General features: G+C 38.6%; 1 long non-coding RNA gene across 1 annotated transcript in view; it reads right to left on the bottom strand.

Moving 5' to 3' along the window:
- The window catches only part of LOC137156543 (uncharacterized), a 250,072-nt gene extending 226,595 nt beyond the window's left edge, over nt 1–23,477 (bottom strand). The window contains exon 1 of the long non-coding RNA XR_010920790.1: nt 23,418–23,477. This is a non-coding gene — a long non-coding RNA (uncharacterized lncRNA). The remainder of the gene's footprint in view (nt 1–23,417) is intronic.

Genomic DNA, 23,477 nt, shown 5'->3' with positions numbered 1-23,477 from the left:
TTAGAGTTACAGGTGCCTGATTTTCATTTACTCTAAGGCTCCTTTACATGACTCTACCATGCAAAAAGGAGCTAGGGTAAATGAAAATCAAGCCCACGAATCTTTAAAGTAGACAACTTCTACTGCAGTCTATCTATTTTTGGTCTTTCCAGTTCAGGATGCATTTGCTTACCATAAATAATAATAATTCAATAGTAAATCAATTTAGCAGTTTTAATCTTCAACCAGGTCTATAAAACAAAGTAATTTTGAAGAAACTCAAAGTTATGAATGTGTGACACTGGAACCTGTGTTCTGAAATGGACAATGGATTAATTGTAATAAATAAATAAAAATTTCAGGATGCCTTAGTTAAGGATGGATTTAGTTAAGAGCAGTGAAGTCTGACTGCATCAAGCTAAACAAAGAATTGTATAAGGGATTCTTAGAGATAAGGAAAATATTTCTCAGGTCTTTCTTCTCCCTACCAATGATGGATTGTTTACTCATTCAGTAGAAAAATATCAAATCATAAACAAGTTTCTAATGTCTCTGGGTTAACACTGCAGTTTTTGGTCTTCACTAGTATTCTTCTCAACTCCTCCCAGTTGGTATCATTTGGGAATGTTATTCTGGTCTCTTTTTTCCTCTTCTAAATCATTAATTAAAATGTTAAATAAGTCTTGACCAATAACCAGTGCACCATGAGACACTTCACCTCCTCAGTTTAGTACATTGCTATTAATTGTTACATTTTGTTTATGGTCTTTTACCAATTTTTAATCCATATAACATATCAAAACCAATTAATATTTCAAAAAAGATTTAGTCAGTATCAAATGATTTAGTAAGTCAAAAGTATATACAGCATCTACTGCCTTCCCTTCATCCACTTATTTTGTAAATCAATCCAAAAAAAGCAATCATGTTCATCTGGCAGGATTTATTCTTTAAAACTGCAATGCTTGTTGCTCATGGCATCACTACTCTCTATCTATCAAGGCCAACAAGACAAAACTAAGCTGGTGTTTTTAGAATCTGATGAGCCAAATAAAAAGAAATAGAGAGGGAAGAAAATTGACAAAATGAATTACAGAAATTTTTTAAACACCATTATTTTCTGTACTCTCCAATTGTTCCCAGCAAAATACTACCCAGAGATGATTTGTGCAAGGTAAAATGCAGGGGTGAGGTGGGAGGGGTCGGAAGTGGTGATGGTGCACACTAAAAACCGGTTTATAATGGGGTGCTAACAAACTATCTATGGAGTAGTAACTTTCATTGGTTCTATATATGCACCCAAACAGACAGTGCATGCGGCACACCAGGCATACTGAGCATTCACTTTGTGCTGACACACAACTGTCAACCACTTCTAAGGGTTAAGCCTAATAAATCCTTTTTTGCTTTTTAGGAATGTTTTGCAATGTACACTTCGCCCAGAGCAGCTTGGGTTTCTGATCTTGTTAAAAAAATACTAAAGGAAGCATGCATTGGTTGAATGTGCTGGAAGGATATACAGCAGTCATGCCATGATTCACTGAACAAGAGTTAGCAGCAGCATTGAAAGGGCCAAACAGCAAAAAGTGCTTGCTTCAGATGAACTCTGGAGAAATGATTATTACAATAAAGCCTCAGGTGCTGTACTTTTGACCTTATGTCAACAGTTGAAACTTGCTGTGAAATGGCTTGGCATTTCCTTAAACCTCAAGTGGGACTGTTAACAATAGATTGAAGTACAGGTTTTCCTATTTATAAGAAGGAACATGACAAGGAATGGAAATGAAAAGTAGAAATTTACTGTTGACTCACATCACCACCACCAAGCTTGGGATCACAGAAATGCTCCCTAGCCTTTAATTTTCCCCCAGATCCAGCTTTTTGAAACCTTTTCCCTTAAAAAACGGATTAATTTTATTGATCGCTGAACTGATGTTCTACTGTGACTTAAGACACTGCCAGTTTCTGTCTGAGTAAGAAGAGTGGACCAGTTGGAGCAAAAAATTAAAAATAAGACCTTTCTGTAATGGAAAAATGATGATTACTTTTATGTTCTGTATAGAAAAGTCATGAAACTTCTTGGCAAAAATTAAAGTCTGATATTCAGTGGGGATATTTTGTTCCCAGCAGATCACCACCAGATATAATAAAGTATTAAAATAATAATAATAATACCGGTGTGCCACCCTTTATACATAGAACACTTTGAGGGCCCTCAAGCACTTTACAAATTATATGGGCCTGATCCTGTAGTCCTCTCATAATCAAAGCTCTTGGGCCCAGTTCATCCCACACACACACATACTTGTGAGGGAGAGGAATTTTGAATGGAGAGGGGGGTTCCGCCCTCCACAGCACGGCTCCTCTTCTCACAGCACCGTGGAACTCCCAGCACATTAATCAGGAGGTGGTTGAGTTAAAGACTGGCCACACTCATTGGCATTGTTCCTACACATATCACAACAGGACTGAATGCTGCTTCTAGCTTAGTTAACTCCTCTAGGGTCCTCTCTGCAGACACAGAGGATATGACTCCACCAACTGCTCCTTGGCTCTTCATGAAACCATGCACCGGGGTGAGGAGGGGCAGTAGAAGTTGCTCAACACAATCCATCACCCATGGTAAAACTTCAGCATGCCAGCCTGTCTCCTCATATATTTAAGAGAGTAGCATTGTGACTTGGTGCACTGGGTCATAAGGCTACTCAAATTTGGCCCGGCCACCCCTGCACCATGAAGAGGCGGCCACCCTACTCAGCTGCCCAAAAATCTGCATTTTCTTAGTTTGCCTACAGCTAGAGCCCCAGCAGGGCAATATAACAAGGCTTCCACCCATTTTAGGATTCCCTTTCCTGGAGACCTGCAGGGCTACCAGACCACACACCCCTACCCACTCTGTAACCTCTATTTTATCACAGAAATTCAGTCTGCTTCCCCTTGGATAGTTTACTGGTCTCTTTTCACACCTCTTGCAAGTTTGTTCACAGGAGAGGAAGTTATATCCTCTACAGTATTCCTGCAGGAGGACTGCTGGATCTGGCTATATACACTAACCTCTTCAGTCTTCATTGAAGTGTAGCCCCCTTTTGCGTGAAACATGCCAGTAGTTTAACTGTACCCACTGAATCTACAAAACAGCTTAAGACAGGAAGGGAAGAGTTTCTTATCCAAATGAAACTGATGAAACTGCAAGGAGAATCTGGGATGGTAGATTGACAAACTGAAATTTGATCACAACAGGGCGAGGCTCCCTACTCTTTCCAAAAGGGCTTTCAAAAACCTGAATGTCTCCTAGTTTGTCCTTTGAGCAGTGTTTTCAAAAAATGTTTCATGACAAAACATCTTGTTCTTCCATTTTTTCATATGTATACTCTATGTATAATGTTGAATTACATCTCCACAGTGAGAGTCTATACGGGAATTCTTTATGCGATACACTAATGGAGAGCAAAGAATAAAGCACTGTTAGGATATTCCTTTTATTTATATTTCAAATATTTTGGTCATTGAAATTAACACAAACGTACTGAAATAATTAAGCATGCCTCGGCTTTGTGACTTTCATCAGATAAGCACTGCAATCAATTAACACTTTGGAGACTTTGCTGATTAACATCTACCTCAATAGAATTAAAATGAATTAATCAAACTTTGCTGACACTTGCTGAATTCTTGAAACTTTGCTTTTTAAACCCATTTTGATACATGTCCCTTATTTCTATCACGTCTCTCTCTAGGAGGAAATAAGTAGTGACCTTAAAAAGTACTGGATAGATAGGTGGAGATCTATGCCCTAGGAATTTGTGCAGGGTAAAGCTGAACAAGAAGAAAATCACTGGTAAAAATCTTCATATAATGTATTAAGGGCAACAGTATATTTTCCTATAATATTATTAGTAAAAAAAAGTGACAATACTTCAAATGTAAGAAATTCGGAAGTTCCTATACCAATTTTAACACTGTCCCTCCCTTTGAGCTCAAAGGCAAGAATTTTGAGTAAACTCAGCTTAAATTTCTCAACAATTAGGGTTGTGGAAATACTTGGAAAAACAAAGTTCCATGATTACTCACTTCAGTAAAAACCTGAACTCAGATAATCTGTGTTTACTTTATTTATTTTGTATTTGCTCACCGAGGACAATCTATGAACAAATTTTTTGGCAGGAATTTTCTTAAACGCAACATAATGTAAGCATGTTAGAGGACATTGGAAGAAAGGAAATTCTGAAGTCATAAATACAAGTATTTGCAATTGAAACCTGTTTTACTTATCCTATCATGGTTCAGAAACATGTCATATGACCAATCCATCATCAAAATCAACAGCTTGAATTTCTAATATTGAGTGTTCACAAAACACATTGCAAAAAAAAAAATAAAATTCAAACCTCTGATGTAATTTAGAGATGGATTTCAAATGACAATTACATTCAGGAAACCAAACTGCTCAAAGACAATTCATGAACAAAAGAACAAACTAAATTGAATAATGACTTTAATTACTTCTACCAACAATTGGTATCTCTCTAGAAAGTCAAAATATATCTGAAAACCTAGAACAAGTTTATATGGAAGTGCAATATGTATACAGCATAAATGCACACAGTATTTCAGAAAACATGAGAAGAGAGAAATATTCTTCCTTCAAAGAACTTGTCTACCCCACAGAATTGAACTCTCTCTACAAGAGTCAGGTTCAGCACTAATGCTTCACTGCATCCACATGGGAAAAAATTAATCCAGTTCAGCATGGCCGATGTCCATAATAGCACCATCCTAAAACCACTGCAGTTGTATTGCCTTCTGGTTACCTATCTAACAATTCCTGGCTCAAGCCCCAGAAGAAAGGCATTTTAGGAGTTTTTGCAAAGCCAGAACGGCACAGTGGGAGAGCACTGGGGTACCAGTTGAACCATTTCATCTTGTCCTCATTCACATTGGTGCTAAACTGTTAATGAAACCTGCTACTAAAAGTAGTCCATTCTCACTGGGTATTAGGCCAGTTTAACACAATCTGGAATATTTGTTGTGCATGGATACCAAATATTCGACAAATATTCTAAGAGCTTTAACCACCAGGTCAAAGAGATTGCAGACTAAAGCCCTGTCTAAAGTAAGGAAATTCTTACTGGTATCTGGAGCAAAACCCTTACATAGATGTGCTGCACCAGTGCAAATCAGGGTTTACATCAGTGCTGCTTGACCTAGTGACATACCAAAGAAAAGTACGCTGCGGTAAGCCCTTCCCCATTAGCAGGCCAATGCAGCTACATCTATGTAATCAAACCCAGGCAAATTTCCTTAATGTGAACAGGGTGGTGGGGTCTGATTCCATACACTCTATTCAGGCCTCGAGACAAAATTCATGGATATTAATTGAAAGATTTCCTTTGATGTCAGTGGCCTTTGAATAAGGTCTTCATTGAGACCACTCATCACCCCCAAAGAGGCACTTGGCAGGATCAGACATTAGGACAGCAGGATGCTAATGATATTTTTTCCTTTCAATATTTTCCTTACCATCCTCTCTTCTATACCCATTTATTGTTCTTTCATTCATTGCTTTCCTTTTCCACAATTTGTGCTAAAAATATCCTTCTATCCCTGCCTGGCTTTCTATCCGCTCATTTCACATTGTTGGCCATCGAACTTCTTACTATTTCTTTCACACTTACCTTTTCATTACAGTGCTTTTAGTTGTTAAATTCATTGTGTTCTACTGTTAGGGTTATTCGTGTGGCTGGTACTGATAAGTGGACAAAAAGACTTCCTGAGATATTGAATATGTAATTTTTTACTCCAGACAAGAAACTAGCAGCCCCAGATGAATTGTTTTGTATCCATTTTACTTGATAAATCTTGGCATCAATATACCTGCAAAACTGAGCTATCTCATTGGTGCCCATAACTGGATCTTTTCAGGGTCTGAATAGTGTAGGACTGGGTGTTTTCTAGATAGAAATGATGCATCACATCTTATATGCCCATTGTGCAATGCTGAATATACCCTCGCATCAGATAACAAAATAATTGGAAAAACAGAACTCTCTTTAACAGGACTTTTACTAGTGCTGTTTGAAGTTACCAGTTTCAACTTTGCATGTACATGGAAATGGCATAAACAAATTGGGATAAAAGTCAGAATTAATTTTCCTTTTTGGAAATCTGACTGTGGTTCACATTTATTTATGCTTTCTGGATGCTTGGTGCCAGGACAGCAATTAGTTGGCAATTAAATTGGGTTTATAGATGCTTTATGTAGCTGGAGTGGCACAAAACAACTTGCACATACCAGTGAATCTGGACCCACTCTTGGGTTTCTGAAAGTGTTTTTGGCAGCCTTCCAGACAGGAGAATTCTCTAAACAGACAGATCCATATATTCTCTAGGGATGGATCCAAGTAGCAAACTTCTCATCTGAGTTCCTAAACCATTCCAGAGCTCAGGAGTGCTGAAGGAGAAACTTCATTAAGTGGGAGCATTATTGGGTTATTATCCTCAAGTGCACCACCCACTTTTATCAACGTTACCCATTCTCCCATTGAAGTCAAATGACTTCCACTTACCATTTGTACAAAAGTTTAAACATTACTAATGAGATACTATTTATTTTACAGACATCCAAATATGTTTACTGATAATATTTCCAGCCATAACATGAAAAAAATTAACATTATAGCATAATTTAAAATGAACCTTTACTGTCAGAGCAGATATATGTAATTTTTCATTGAACCCTCTTGGTTAACATTTTATTTTAAGGAAAATGGGTAGCAATTGAAATGTTTTAAACAACCCATTTTTTTCTTGTAAATCTGTTCATTAAAATAAAGAAGGCATACATATTCATTTTTACAGCTCCACCATAAAACAAAGCAATAAATGGAATACATATACTGAATCATCATTCGGAAATGTAAAAAGTATTTTTGTGGTCAAAAAATTATTTACAGGCTTTTTTTTTAAAATGATCAGGCTGATATTTCCCTATTATGACAGGCACATTACATTTATGAGAAACCAATGACCTTTTAGGTGCATCTAGGTCCTAAATTACTGTTGGGAATTTTGGCACCAATTAATTATGGGGAGAGTCTACCCTCATTCCCTATTGATTTCAGTGACAATTATGCACACACAGAGAACTTGTTCCTGCAACTCTAACACAGCCAAAACTCCTACTGAAGTCAATGAGCATTTCCCAGGAGTCAGGAGTACAACATCATACACAGAGCATCCAGTAGTTGGAGGAGTGCTCCAATCACATTAGCATAGATCACTTTTAGAATGATTTTCGATTACATTTTTGTCATTTACATTTCTGAATAAAGCCTAAAAGAATAATTCTTCCTTCTATTCCAAAATGTTCATCTGGGAAAGAATTTTAAGTAGCTAGGGGTCTTACTTTTCCTGCTGGAACAGGGCATTTTGTAAATTCTAAAATACTAAGTCAATGGTCAGATCTGGGGAGCTCTCTATATTTATGGAATATGTTGAGATTAATAACATATTACAATGATCTGTTGTCTTTTGTGAAGAAAGCTGTGTTGCTATTCCTGGAAAGAAATAATTGGTACAGAGCTTAGAGTCAACATCTGAACTTAATGGAGCATAAAGAGGGTGGTATTTCTCATGAAGGAGGCATATTATCCATTTAAACAGCTTTCAGTCTTGTACATAAATTAGGCCTTAGACAAGCCTCAGAAAAGGAAAAACCACGTGGTAATGAATGAACATGCTTGCATAATCCTAACAAGGAAATGCACATAATTTTGGAGGAAAAACAACAACAAAATCTACCCTTCCTTCCCTCCCCACACAACTATGGGACAAAATCAGAATTTAATTATTGCCTTTCCCATCTTGTTGCAGCTATTTTGTGTCCTTTTATTATGCAATGTATGTACTGCAATTGTTTTATAGGGAGCTATCATAAATTAATTGGATATATTCCAAGTGAGATACTCTATATCCCACTTACAGTGTATGCTCATCAGCCTTCTAGTTATGCTTAGCATAAATGTAGAGAGACTATACACTCTTTATAAAAGATTTTTTTTAAAAAGGCGGGATTTGTGTGCTACACCAGAGCATGTGTGAAACTGATTCTACAAATCAAGATGATGTAATATTTGCTAGGCAGAAAACATTGAAATAATTTTCATCTTTGTAAATGTCACCGTCTTCCTTTTTGTTATTTCACCCTGCCCTTTGTTCATGAGGTTGTAGATTGGTACCCCTTGTAGAATCTCCTATTCTACAGCAATGTGACCCTATTTTTCCAGATCTCTTCTAGGCACTTCCAGTACGCATCAGGCACTCATTGCCTTGGTTCATATTTAGGGCAACATTTCTGCCTTACTATGGTAAAGCTATGAATTATTAAGACCGAACAAAAGAACCATGTGGGGAGGACAGGATGACTGTGCCACAATGATGCTTTGCATCACTCCTTACTACTACTGCAAAATGAGTGTTGGGTGCCTCTAACATGCCCACATCAATCAAACGGGCAACAGATGTAGAATACTAAAGGGCACATCAGCAGTGCCTGCTAGTGCTTGCCATACTTACAAAAGTGTTCGTGAATGACACTATTTTTCCAGGAAATTTCTGTCCCTGTTCATTATGTGCTCTCTGGCGGCCATTCTATACTGCATTCCTCTTGAGATACTACATAGGCAATGCTCTTCTGAGCACCAGTCACAACACAATATTTATTAGAGTTGACCAAGTAATGGAATGTCCATTTCATCTCATGACACATTCTGATATTTCAACATTAATTAATGAGACGTTAAAAAAAAATTCAATATAAAAATATTTTGACATTTCGTTTGGGTTCGACATTAATCTGCATTTGCCTGACCTACTGCATGCCTTGTGTCCCCATTCTCCTTTGTGAGCTTGGCCCCCCTGGCAAGACTACATCTCCCATAATTCACCACGGCAGCTCAGGCAGAGTGGAGACTGCACAAAAGGGCTCCAGCCTCATTTGGAACTTTTAGGCACTCTTGTAATACAAATAACAGAAACACACGTGTAATCAAATGTTTAGGTCTTCCGTACATATTACTGATATGTCTAGTATCTGCTAAATTGGTTACCTTGATTAATTATAGTAATGAAATTAACTAATTAACAGATTCTGGTAAGAAGGACCTTGGTTAAGAGGGCTTTGAATAGACAGTATTACCGTGGTTGCTATTTACAATTTAGCCACGCCCCTTTAACATAATTAGCTTTACAAACTAGGAAAGCTAATCATGAATATGAGAGAAAACGGGAAAAAAATGAAATAGAAGGAACCAGCCCCTTTGACAATTTACCAGCCTCAGAATGAGCAGCGAGGCAGCCATGTGCTGCATGATCCCAACGTCTCAACAAATAAAGGTAATTATGGATGAAAAATAATGTTTTTATCTGAATAATAATATTTATTCAAATTAATATTTATATAGGTATCCGCACTTCTAATGCTTTTGGCTGATTTATTATTTGTTTACAGGGTAGGTTTGCCCCGAGATGTAAAAAGTCATTAATCTTCATGGACCTCGGTGAAAAAGGGCTACACAAAGGGAACCTCCACAGAGTTTATTTGCTTGAGTGAGGTATTGGTAGTTTCTGTATATAGATGAAATTCTGCTAATATTTCTGTTATTCAATAACTGTTTAAACATCAATGATTCAATAGGGGGCACTGTTCCCTCGGAGTCCATACTGAGCCAGGGCCTCTGCTAGGCGTCAGGGGCACTCCCGAAGATGCAGTGTTTTAGAGGAGATAAAACCTGAGGTTCTAGTAGTCTCTAAAGCACCTCTGACAACACTTTTTGAAAAAGGCAGGAGTGAATTGCTGAGTTTGAGAGTAACTGAACAAGGCAAAACTGGAAACATTTTAAGCAGAACCACTGTAATTTTCTCCTTTATTTTGTCAATTGAATTTGAGTTTCAGTTGTTTCATAATATACTATTAAGTATAAGACTGTACATTTCGCAAACATAACATTTTAGTAATACAAGCTTTCACCAAGAATCTAATATTAAATCTTTGTTGAGAGTTAGGCAGAGACCAACATTACATTGTGCAGATTATTAAGTATGTGATTTAGTGACATGCAGATTTCGCAAAGTTTTAGTGTGTGGGCAGATACAGTACATTAGATAAATAACCTAAGTAGAAGAAATTAACACGTTGCTGTATTATGGAGGTCTGTGTGTTTTGGTATGTGTAACATAATAGTTTTATATGGTTATGTTAACTTAAAATGGTTTGGGATTTAGTTTTAAACCTAGGGGTTTACAGTCATGAGAAACAGAATGCATTATTTGTGTAACATGAGTATGAAAAAGCACAGCATGAACTGAGAAGAGGTCTTGAAAGAAAACTGGTTAGTAAATACTTGAAATCATCAATTCAGTAACTCTTCATTTGTTTACAGAGGGAATGAGAGTTCAGGCTGATTCCAATGGCAGCAGGTGTTTAGCACCTTTGTAAATCAGACTGCTTATTTAGATGCCTAACTTATTTAAGTACCCACATTCAAAAAGGCTGGTCATAAAGCATTCAGGGTTTGGAGCAGAGCAGCACTGAAGGAGAGAAAGATTCAAGAATTGGAGAACTCTAACTGGAAGGATCCAAAATTGGATGGATTCAAAATTTAGAAGATTCAAGACAAAAGTGTTATGGAGCTACACCGATTTACAACAGGTGGGATGTAACCCACACTGACTGAGAGGAACTGATCAAACACGAAAGAATCTTCATTTGGCTTCAGAGTCTTTCCTGGAACTTGGGTGAATAGAATTGCAGACGCTAACTGCATCAACCTGGAGAACTGGTTATATTCGCCAAAACCCGCTCCTTTGCAAAGAAATCATTGAACTAGAACTTTAAAGGGGTTTTAAGACAAAACCCAAGATGATTGTGTTTTGATCCAGTTAAACTGCAGACTAATCTACAAGAGTCTGTGATAATTTTATGTTTTTCAAGTGTAAACATTTTGTAAATCATCGTCCTGATTTAAATTTGAGCTAACACAAAATACAAAGGCAAACATTTAAAGATCTGTTTAACAAACTCATTTATACCACCATACCATAGAGGCATTTCTCTATGTACTGAAGACATTGCTGGGGATAGAAAGCCAATGGGATTGAGGTGTAGCTACTGAATCACGCTCAATTTTAAACATAATGAAATATAAATAATCAAAAATGAATTTTATAATAAAACAGAATTAATATTCTTCTGCTAAGAAGCAAATACACAGTGCCAGTAAAGATGATTCTCACACACATACACAAAGACTGAAGGATCAGAGAAAAACTATCAAAGAAGCAAACAGATGCATGCATGCTAAATCATCAAAATACATCCATTCACAGGAACAGGAGGATGTAGGGGAAGTGGAGCCTAGTGGATATGCATGGGACTTGGAGTCAGGAGACCAAAGTTCTGTCCCCAGTGTACCACTGACCTGCTATGTGACCTTACATAACTCCCCACTCTTCATCTATCTTGCCTATTTAGACTGTAAACTCTTTGGAGCAGAGATTGGATTACCAGACAGTAAGAAACAATGTGCCTTACATAATGGGTTCCCCCAATCTCAGCTGGGGCACTACATCAACACGAATAATTAAACAACAACAAAATACATGTTGGAGAGAGATCGTGTAGGTCCAGACAGGGAGCTCTCCACAAATTGTCCCTTACCCATATTGCTACCTATGGCAATGCCCAGTTTGTACTGCTCTTTTAAAAATTCTGCAGCTTGTCACTTGGCATATACACTTAAAGGAGGGAGTATGCCAACAGACCAGAACAGAGAAGTACAAGAGGAACAGGTAGCAAGAGGATGTAAGAATGAGTCAGTTAAAATAGATACCATCCTATCTGAACTCAGACCCTCTCTATCTTAAGAACACTCACGCTCATGTAAATCCTGTTTGCTGCTGAGGCAGAGAGCTTACAGGAGGGATGTCCACTGATGCAAATTTCCCTTATTTACTCTATCAGACTTCCTTACAATCACTAAATATTTTTTTCCACAAAATGGAAATTTTTCATTTCAAAATTTCAAATTTTGCTGATTCCCCCCCTCCCAGGGAAAAATCAAAATGACAGCTCCCAGGCCTCTGCTTGGAAAGATCTGGTCATTTTCACTTTCTGCCTGCAGGGAGCAAATGTAATTGACAAGCACCTTCTAGGCAGGCAGAAGGGGAGCCAGAGACAGACACCCTGGAGAAGGCAGAAGTCTGAGCTCTGCAGCTCTCCTTCTGCCTCTCTTTCAGGGAGCAAGTGAAATTGACAAAAGCCTTCCAGGCAGGCAGCTGGGGTGCTGTGAATTTCCTGAATGGGATTTTTTTCTGGATATTTTGCTACATGGTTCTTCATGGCTGATGGGGAATAGTTTCCACAGGGTATGGCTTTGCACACATTACAGTCAGCTTTTACCATGTTAGTCACAGTCTGAGTAAAACATCCATCCTGTACTGCACTTCTTTTTGCTCCTCCTATCCCAAAAAGAACAAAAAACAAGACCACCAAGCCAAGCTCAGCCTGATCCATTTCTCATGGCTTAAAAGCCGCAAATTGGAGGCCTAGAGTAACTGGGTGTGATAGGTCATAACCAGACCACTGGGACTAATCTGATGCTTTGGATCAGAAGCCCCAGTTCTGAATGTTTATTTTTGTTTTGTGTGTTTTAAAACCAACTAACTCCAAATAACTTCACTGTCAACAAATCCATGTACAAATCAAACTGAAATTGGGTACTGGACCCATCAATACTTAGACATTTATATGTGCATCTGTTAAATATAGTTACACTGGTTCTTTACAAACCTTCACTCCAATTGTATTGCAGTTTTCACTGAAGCTCCTCCATAAAGGCAGAGGATATTTTTACAAATTAAGATCCTAATCCTGTTTCCCTTACATCGAGCAGTATCTTGCAACCCAAGCAACACCACTACTCAACATGAGTGACGGCAGCAGAATCAGACCTCAAGTATTTCAGACTAACACCACTGGGTTCCATCTTACAGCTCTTAGTCACACAGTTAAAGCTAGCAGCATCAGACCTATTAAGTAAGCAGCTCTGGGTAGTGTTTGGAAAACCCTTGTGGGGTTAAAACCTAAAGTGCTAAATGAGGAGAGTCTACCTGGTATGTTGATTTTGGTTCTGAGCACTCTGGAAGGTGCTGTTTGTCTCAGAAATAGGTAACAATTTTTCCCCCTTTGCTTTATATAAGTGACAAGTTAATTAATCCCTTGAGGACAAAGATGTACCTTTTAAAACAGAGAACAAATAAGTAGTTTTTTTGTAATGGAAGCATGATGTCTTAGAATTACAGTCCAATTGAGCTTACTATTTCAAATGCTCAAAAAAGACAACATTGCAATTAGGCAGATTTTCTTCTAGAAGGCTAGAAAAATCTATTAAACATTGTTAATTCTGCAAATAGCAGGTTACATGTTCTTGGTACAGATGTTCATAGACATTATATGAACCATCCTGTGTTCTTCAGATGAAGAGATTTATAACAAAAATTGCTGTTTTGCCTTTTAGCTTTTGCAGCAGCATCGTTCTGTCTGCATGTCTGCAATCTATTTATTCCCTTCCATGCCCTTTTCATTTGCTCTGGCTGAACACAAAATATTTTGTGCAACGCACACAAAACAATTTTTTTATTGAGAAAAAGAAGAAAAAGAAGAGCAGATGGCTTTTGCTGTTCATGTACATTTAGATGTATTGTTTTCGTATTCTGACTCAAACCAGTGTTTATCTTCTGATATGGGGTTTTCATTGTAATTTATTGTATGCCACGCAAATAAGATATGCCTTGTAAATCTTTGGAACAGAGAAAAAAATTCCAATCTATTTCACTTGGTAGAAGTTATTGATACACAACAGATGAGCACCCTAACTGCAGTCTCACACAGTTTTCTTATGACAAGTTCTTAATATCTTAGAGGGGATTACCAGAACAAAAAAACCCAAACAAAACTAACTTATCACACATTTTATAATAATATGGGCACTATGCTGTATCTCTTCTAAATGTAGATGGACCAATTCAAGAATAGTAGGGACAAACCACTCACATCTCCTGCGAAGAAAGTATTATATATGCTATAGGATATTTTATGTTTTCAGATCTTTACATTTGCATTGTCAGCAAACTTACAAAGGCAGACCCACTAGTTCCACAGGGACAGCTGAATACCCTTAATCACATTTTAACCTGATCCTTGAAATGATACTGCTTTCGCATAATTACCTGTCAGTGAAATGTGGTACTGATTTGTCCTTTTTAAAAACATTTCATCACATAACATCTTCTAAGCTCCCTCAGCAAATTGAATTAAATATTGCTGTGACAGTTTCAAAATGAGCAATATTAATTTTTAGAACATCCTCCCTTTTATTCAAATGTATGGAGGTAGGGTTGGTTGGTTGGTTGGTTTGGCGGGGGGGGTTGTGGCATTGAAAAATCTCTGGCATTAATCTGTGATTTAAGGAATAGTTTTTTTCTACAAACACAGTTCAGTGAGATACTGAATGTGCTATAGACATATTTACAAAGAGAATATATCCAGAAGCTATTACAATGTCATGCATTGGTGCACTTGTTTGCCTATGGAATATTTTTCTGCATGCTCAATGGTGCATATCAAGTTAACAGCCACAATTTATTATTTAATGGATTGTGTGATTAATTGAATATATCATATTTTAATCAGCTCTAGATTTCTCCTCAAGACTAATATGGTCAGAGAAATTCATTGTGTGCACTTATATTTACTTTTTTCTTTTGTTTCAATTATTATTTCAGTACAGATGAGCTTAAACAGTTCAGTACCCAACACTACAATCCCGATTTATGTAAATAATCTCTTCCAGTCACACATAGTCCTATTGACTCCAGATCAGTGGTCTTTAGTGAACTCCAGGTGCACAGTCTTCAAACCAGATGGTGCTGAGACATTCACAAGCAGCTCTGATAGGCCACAGCTATTACCTGACATATCTGAGAGCCAGTGATCGTCACTATTAAACAATCTGGGGTTTCATTACCAACTCAAAATTCAGTCTAGGCTTTTTAAATAACCTTTCAAGTGTATCATGTATCTAGGCACTTAGAAGGCCAGCATCATTACGGTATTTGAACACCTCACAAACACTTAAGAGTTTTATTCTCACTTTAACTGAGCCACACGGTTAGATTACGGGATCTACTCAAGGTCATGCAGGGTGTCTAGGACTGAACCAGGAATTGAACCCAAGTTTAAACCTCATCCCACTCTCAATCGAATGTTGGTTGACTTGTGTTTTCATGTGGAAATCATGTGGAAATCATGTAAAAACCGACCCCAAAAACCCAAAACAAAACAGTGAAACTTGGTGATCTGAGCTAAGATTTGCTTGAGTTTTGGCCCAAAACTCAAAGTGAGATTCTGATGATGCAAACTCACGTAAAGTGAAACTGGAGAAGGGGATTAACACAAACATGTGACCTGGACCTGCCGTGCTTCAGACAGACCTAGTGATTATCTGGGTATTCTGAGGAATATTGGTTTCAACTGCAAGCTACATAATAATTGTAAAATCCTGATCCTCATTGAAGTCAACAGCAAAACTCCCACTGACTTCAATAGAACCAGGATTTCACCCTAGATCTCTCCATCTCTATCTACATCAAGATTTCTTGCTGACTTATTCTTCACATAGTTGGAACCCATACTATACAAGGTTGTTTATATTTGACATAGTGGTTTACTGAAATACATACTGGGATTATACGCATTGCTCTTCCTTAAATCTTTCTTGTGGGATTTCTTCCATTACATGCCTATTAAAAAAATTTCTACAACACAGAAACTGATGAAATGGTATATTATGATCAGCTATTTCTTTGCACTGAACAAATGAAAATGATGCAAACAGTTCTCATATAAATAATTGCTAATATGTGTATTGCACCACGAGAGCCTTTTTAGCGTCACTTTTATTCAGGCCTGTAGGACATTCTCTTTGCAGCTGTATGGGCATTCAGAGAGAATTTTCTGTTGCCTTCATCATTTTTTATGAACTCGCTCCAACCTGTATTCATTAAATACACCATACGTTGCTGTATTCATTTAGGGCTAGATTCTGCCATTCATACTGATGCTGAGTAGTCTCTCACCTAGCAAGCAGCCCCGTTCTTTTCTGTAGGGTTACTCCTAGAGTACAGTGCTGCACAATGTGACTAAAGGGTGGGAGTTTGGGTGGATGGTTAAGGGTGCTTTCTCTCTCTCTTACACATATACACAAACCATGCAGCCCTCCATGTGCAGGAACCAGTTCATGAGACAGGGGAGAGAGAGCATAGCATCCAATCTCCCAAATTCTGTTCCAGGAACTTGGATTGCAATGGTTGGTTGGCTGTTTTATGTTAAACCAGGGGATGCAAAACAGTAGCTGAGCTTCTCTCTCTGAAAATGTGGGAGTCCCAGGCCCAAACCTTGTATGGATAGCTGCCTGATTTGCCACAGATGTTGATTCTAGGAGAGGGAAAGCTCCCCCCACACACCCCCAACACACACACACACACACACACACACACACACACTTATAGTTTGCATTAACAGTTTGAAGAGTTCTGGGGACACTTTGAAGGATATATGTAAGTGAATTTTGGTAACAAGATAATTTCAGTTATATTTATCAGATCAGAGTGGGTATTGTTCTGCTGGATTCTGATCTCCGTTACACCAATGGCTTCAGGGGAGTTATTCCAGATTTATAGTAATGCAACATCAATCAGGCAGCCCGATTCCCAGACGGTGTAAGTCAGGGTAGCTTCACGAAAATCAATTGTTTTCCAATTTACACCATCTGAGAATTGGGTCCAAGGCCTCCTACAGCATTAGATACGAGAGAGCCATGCAATCTTTTGAGCTTATGGTGTCTGTGATGTAACAGTCTCGTACATTCTAGGATATCTTTAGTAGACTGATAATTGCCATTTCACTGAAGGGAAAAAATAAGTTTTAAAAGGTCATTTAAAACTTCTCAGTGTTGAATGTCCCCCACAGCCTGGCCAGCGGGGCAGTCAGCACACATTTTCTGAGCTTAACTCAATTTTCATTCCACTTTCGCAGTTCACCTTTAAAACAACTGAGTCGAATATAGAAATTTATTGGCAGCTTTCAGGCTTGATTCTCCTCCCCAAGCATAATGGGCGAATGATAGTGATTGCAAGAGCATTTCCAACTGAGCCGAAGGGGCCTGTTTGCCAAAGTTTGGATCTCTGTCAAGCAACGACACCACAGCCCTTACAAAGCAAATTGCCCAAGTCTATCTTACAGTTCATGGAGAACGATTAGCTGTGATTCATATTTCTGATTACATGCTTTCAGTTTGCTATTATTAATGACTTATTCAAGACCGGGGGGGGGGGGGGGGGGGCAAATACAGTATTTCCAGAGATTTGGAAAAAAACTGGTGCCAAAAATGGCTTCAAATTGGCTGACGCCCCTGGGCCAAGCCTATGAATCAGTGCCAGCAGCGCAACCTCATTTCCCATCTAATGTAAATGATCCTGGCATGATTGCATCACTAAGTGTTTGACTAGCTCTAATGGCTTCCTGTACTTCCAGGGCTCATATTTTTTAAAATCCCAGTTGTCAATTTACTGATGCAACCACACTAATGTTAAGCTTTTTGTCCAGTCATCACTGGACACATTAAGGAGTTTGCTCGACTCTCCTGAGCCCTTTGGACACCAAAGGATTGCCTTACACCCCACTTTCCCCCTCCGGCCACCATAATCCTTAACTTTCCTAAGCCTGAATGAATGAGGACTCTCTCTCTCTCTCTCCAAGATATTTCACAGCACTGCGTGTGACTGTATTTCCAGGATGAGACGGCATCATCAGGGAACATGATAAAAGCAAGAGCTAGATTTTAAGTTAATGATAGTTCTGGTTTAGATAAACGTGAGTAAAACAAAAGTAGTAATACTGAAGGAGGGGAAAAAAAATCCCACTTGATTTGAATTCAGAGGTTCTGAGCAGTTCAAGAAGCTAATAAAGAAACTGGTAAGAAATACAATTTGCAGCAATTTTGGAGACGGAGGAGAAAAAACAACTTTACAAATAGCTCTGGGTTTATATCTAGCCAACCAAGTAGGAAGGCAGAGGCAGATAATAATGTGATTACTTTGGTAATGATATGCATTAGATACATTATGGGAAACAATAATACTCCCTACTGAATGCAGTCAATCCAGTTATTGATTTTTCTTAATGGTAAAAGCGCTACTCCAAAACCGAAAAGAGATATCCTTTATTTATTTCCCCTCCCGCCCAAGCCGCGTCTCCCCAGACCCTTTGATGCAGAGTAGTATACAGAGATAATGGAGTAATATATATCTAATCTGACACCTACTGGGCCAGGCTAATGTTTCAGATAAAAAGTGCTTGGATCACTGCTGCTGTTGAAAACAAAATATAAAAGATGAAGAAAAGAAAAGCCAAACTTTTGTTTTTAGAGATTTTTTAAGCTTTATTGCTGTCTAAGCATATGCTTCCTTGAATCTGCTCAGCTATATATTGCATTGTATATTGAAAAACAAACTGGGCTTGTCTGATGGGCTGCTTTGATGTCCTTTCTCCCCCACCCCAAACTCCTGACCGTCCCTTTGCCTCAATATATATTTAATATGTTTAGGCTTTCAATAAGCTGGCAAAATATACATTCAGCAGAGCTCTTTCTTCAGCCTGCTATTCAATACTGAGAAACATATCTGCCTATCAGAACCTGACCAACCAATGGAATGATATCCTATAGCAAACTGAAGCTTTGGTCTTGACTCATTACTCACCATGATAAAAAAAAAAGTCTGATTTCTTTATCAGTTCTAGCTACTGCAGAAAGTAGTCGCTGTCAGCTGAATAATTAAACAAAAAGAACAGAGCTAAGTCAAAAGGCCCTTGTATGACTGATCTGATACAGTAGTAAAATCAAACAAAGTATTTGTACCAACTATTTGGGCAATGCCTGATTTTTATTCTCATTCATTTCAAGTTTCATTTTCTGAGTGGGAATAAGAATAAAAGAGCGCTATTTCTTTTTGCTATCACTTGGGCAATTTCATTTAAACTTTCCCCAGGGGATTGGAGACAGCATGTCCAAGGTGACAAACCATTGATCAGCCATAGTAGTTTGGTCATCTCAATACCTTCCTCTCTTTTAATCAATGGAAACTATACGGTAGGTGCATTACTAATGTGTCTTTCCATGTGTAGCACTGAAGGGTCATTATGGAGACACAAGAAATTCACTTTAACGATTACGTATGGTGACAGTTAAAATGATGATTATCCTAAAGTATTAAAATTGTAACTTTTTCCTTAAATTGCAAGTCTTTGTTTATTTAACTTGTTTATTTATGTGTGCATAGCCTGAAGCTAATTTGATTAACTGAGTAAGTGGCCTGGCTTCCAAAAAAAAAAAAAAAAAAAGAATTATTTATTCAGTTTTTCTGCCTGGCTTAAGGCCCAGTTAGGATTATTGCTTCCAAATTGAAATAAGTATTATTATAATAAAGTATAATCCACTTAAAATAAACAATAGTTTGTCTTCAGACAACACAGCTTTAAGGAAATAACTAAGAACAATGAAATCAGCTCAGAGTATATGTTTTCCAAGTTAGGTGTGTACAGCTAGGAACTTTACGAATAGCTCTGGGTTTACATCTAGCCAACGAACTAAGAACACGGAGGCAGATAATGTGATTACTTTGGTAACGATACATTACGGGAAACAATAATACTCCCTAAATAAGTAGCCTTATTTTCATAGCTGCTGAACACCCACAATTTCTATTGGCTCATTTGTTTAGATGCCTCACTATGGGTTTAGGAGCCCAACTTGAGACATCCAATTTGAAAATAATGGCCTAAAGGATACTCCACATTTTCTCCTCTAGTTTGCTCACGTACCCTCATCAGGAAGACTCACCAAGGAGGGCTGGATAGGACTCCCTTGAAAGACCATTCATGATGTTTTTAAATCAGCCAGAGAGACTGCTGCAAAGCATGTAATCTCTGCAGTACTTTTAGGCTATCCTGCAGGAGATCATATCTGGGAACGGGAGGCGGTATCTTCAAGAACTGCTAAGTTGCAAAATCTTTCAAGATGTACAAAATACATGCAAAGCAGCCATCTTCAAACCATGGCCCATGACCACAAGGTTCAGTCTCCTCTTCATTGCTTCCACAGGCAGCCAAGGTCTTCACTGCAAAGTCACATGCAAAAGTAACTGGAAACAAGGAGCAGCAGCAAGCGGACTTGCCTCCACGAAGACCCGTGGTCAGATAAGAAGGGGAGAGGAAATTGGTACTGCCCTCAGAGATTGGAGCTGTGAACCAGCACACCAAAGCTGCCAGGAACTGCCAATGTGACTGGGGCTTCCAGTGGAAGAGGAAGGTCAAGAGAAGAAGGCCACAAGGTAGCATGCGAGGCAGGGAATCACGTACAGGGAAGCTGGGGGAGAGAAGGGAACAGAACAGATGGAGGAGGGAGGTGAAAGGAAGAGCAAAAGGAGGCAGGAAGATTAACTTTGCTCTAAAACAACACAACTCCTCTCACACAGAAGACAATTAAAAATGCAGATCTGTCTTTCTAATATCCCTTGCTTTTCTATGTAAGAAATTGTCATCATTGTGATAGGGATGTTGTGCACTCATATGGAGGTGGTCCCAGATCCCTTCCCTAAGGCCTTGTTCCAACTTCCCAGCCCTCTAGCTCAAATCCCTGTTCCTTCTATATTGGAAGAACAGTTTGGTAGTTACATGTTCCTGTGTTACCGTTATCATTTGCAAGAATAAATATAGGGTCCCACTGAGAGTAGGGGAGACTCTTCCTTTAGGCCTGTCACATGGCCTGACCACCCGAAGAATCTGGAGACTTATTACAGAAGCTCCTTTAAAAGAAACTTATACAAGCACTCTGTTCTATGCAGCAATTTGGTCACAAAGGAAATCTGTGGTGAAGCAGGGAATCGAGCTCCAACCTCCCAAATCACAGGCCAGCACTCTAACCATTGGGCCATCCTTTCTCTCAAGAACTTCTTGAGAGTCTGAGGAAGCTCAACTGATGTCATGTGATGAACTAAGGCAGTAAGGGTGATGGGAGTTAGGCACATAAGTACTTTTGTGAATCCCACCCTAAATGTTATGATGCTGGTTTGGCCATGATCCTGCACCTTGATGTCAATGGGAGCTTCAACACTGACTTCTAGCCCTTTCACAAGTGCTCATCATCCATTTATTTACCCCAGAGACTTCAACTACACTTTTGGATGGTTAGCACCTCTGATGGTTAGTACGCTCACCAGGAAATGTTTGCAGCATTGGGAGTTTAGAAATGTAAGTTCTTCATTTGTATTGCTAATGACTGTGCGCATCTGATGTTACATAAACAACAAATAATAGTCGTGCACCAGATTCTCACGCCTATACACCCAGGCTGAATAGTAACTTACTTTGAGTAGTCCAACTCAATTCACTGATACATTTCACAGAATCAGGTCCACTCCGTGTGAGTAAGGGTATCAGATCTGGTCTACTCTTTGCAGGAATCAAAGTTGGTCATTAAATGTCACTTTCATTTTACTGGATGGTCAGTGCCTCATAAAATATCAATACACACAAGCACAAGGAATTCTCAACAGTTCTTGTATGAAGAAAATAAAGGGGTTCTCCCTGCCATGTGCTGGAATTTCACTAAACAGATTTCCATCAGCTATTGTTTTATATGTCCCTGCAGTATGACTCATCCTAAAAAAAAGAAAAACTGCACACATTTCTTCTGAATGATTAATGATTGAGAATATATTATTGAACACATAAGAAAATCTTCCTCTCCCTTATAATCTATTTCATTTTCACTGACATTCAAATGAGTAGGTAAGACACCTCCGTTTGCAACATCACAAAATGTTTTGCTAGAAAACATCATGTAAATATTCCTCTAGGAGTAAACAAGAAAAGCATGCCTCACCCAATGCAACAGCTTTTCTTATATGGATTAAACATTTTCAGCAAGAAAGGGCTTGGGGAAATGAACAAGCAGAATATAGCTGAGGGGAGGAGGGAGGAAGCCTAGAATCAAAATTTTCTGCAAGTAGAATATTATAGGGTACTTTCAATCTAAACATCCTTATTGTTATTTAAAAGTATCATCTCTGATTCTCTTTTAACTCCTCTTTTTTTACAACTCTGCTAGCTTGATGATGTAACTAAAGCTCCAATCTAAATGGAGATTGTTCTGCTGTGACTAACTTACATCTTAATATAGTGCTCTCATTTTTCACATCCCCAGCTAAAAATGAACAGTGAGCTGTATCAAAAGTGCTTGTGTTGATCTGGACTAGAATAGAACCGTGGCATTTTCAGTGGTCAAGTGTACATTTCCCAGAGGACCTGGAAACGCACGGAAATCCTTAATTCTGCAGTTGCTTCTGAACAACTACAGCTTCCTCAACTTCACACACATTGAAACTTGAACTGTTATTTCCTTTGTTTTGGGTCACTGGAAAGCCATTATGTTTCTGTTTGTAACTTTGTTAAAACAGGGGCAGAGGGGAGAGAGGACAGTTCTTTAAATTTCTTGCTGTTGCACCACAGTAGAAATCCTGGGTTGGAGTTTAAATTTGCTTCACCATATTCTGAATCAGCTATAAGAGTGATTTTTTTCGTTTTCAATATGACATTGGAATCCAGTTTAAGCAGCCTGAACTAGCAATGTCATGTGTTTTGGGTTTTTTTAAAGAAGCTATAAGTAAATCCAAGAGCTAAAGCACCCATGATGTGTTTTGTCAGCGAAGATCACCACACAAGAACCATTTTAAGAAAAGAAACAAATGCTGTTTGTTTTCCCCCCTTCTGAATACTGAAACCTGTTGCCACTTTATGGACTAATAACTTCCTTAATGTGTTGCTTGTTTGTTCTTGGGGGGAAGGGGAGGATGGAATATCTCTGTGGGGGAACAAGACCCCGTAACTGAAAAACAAGCCAAGGAGAGAGTCACTGGCTGAGGGTTTAACTAAAAAAGGTTGATGTGATCACATCACTTTCCTGAAAGTGAATATGGAGAGCAAGTGGAGATTTAGGAACTGATTTGCTAGTGCCTGCTGTTACCTTAAGTATCCAGGCACCCCTGCAAAAAGTGGGGGTAAAACTTTATTCAACTGAGCTGGTAGTATTCTGCACACACTTACTGCTCCCTTTTCACCCAAGGTGCTAGGCAGGGGAGAACCAGACCAATGGAAGAGGCACCAGGTGCACAAATGAACTCTACAGACAAGGTCTCCATTATCCTCAACAACCCCACCCACCCACAAATATACTGGAGAAACTGAGACTGGAGCACAATCTTACCTTAGAGAAATGCTTCCCTTGTTCTGGGCCTGCTAGCATTCGCGGGAAGCCAGCCACCCT

Source organism: Emydura macquarii, unplaced genomic scaffold (genome assembly GCF_026122565.2).
Source record: "Emydura macquarii macquarii isolate MOO-44397 ecotype Brisbane River unplaced genomic scaffold, CSIRO-AGI_Emac_v2 contig_1451, whole genome shotgun sequence".
In the NCBI taxonomy this organism is placed as follows: domain Eukaryota; kingdom Metazoa; phylum Chordata; order Testudines; family Chelidae; genus Emydura; species Emydura macquarii.
Note: the sequence above shows the minus strand (reverse complement) of the source record. Positions and strands in the feature narration are given on the sequence as shown.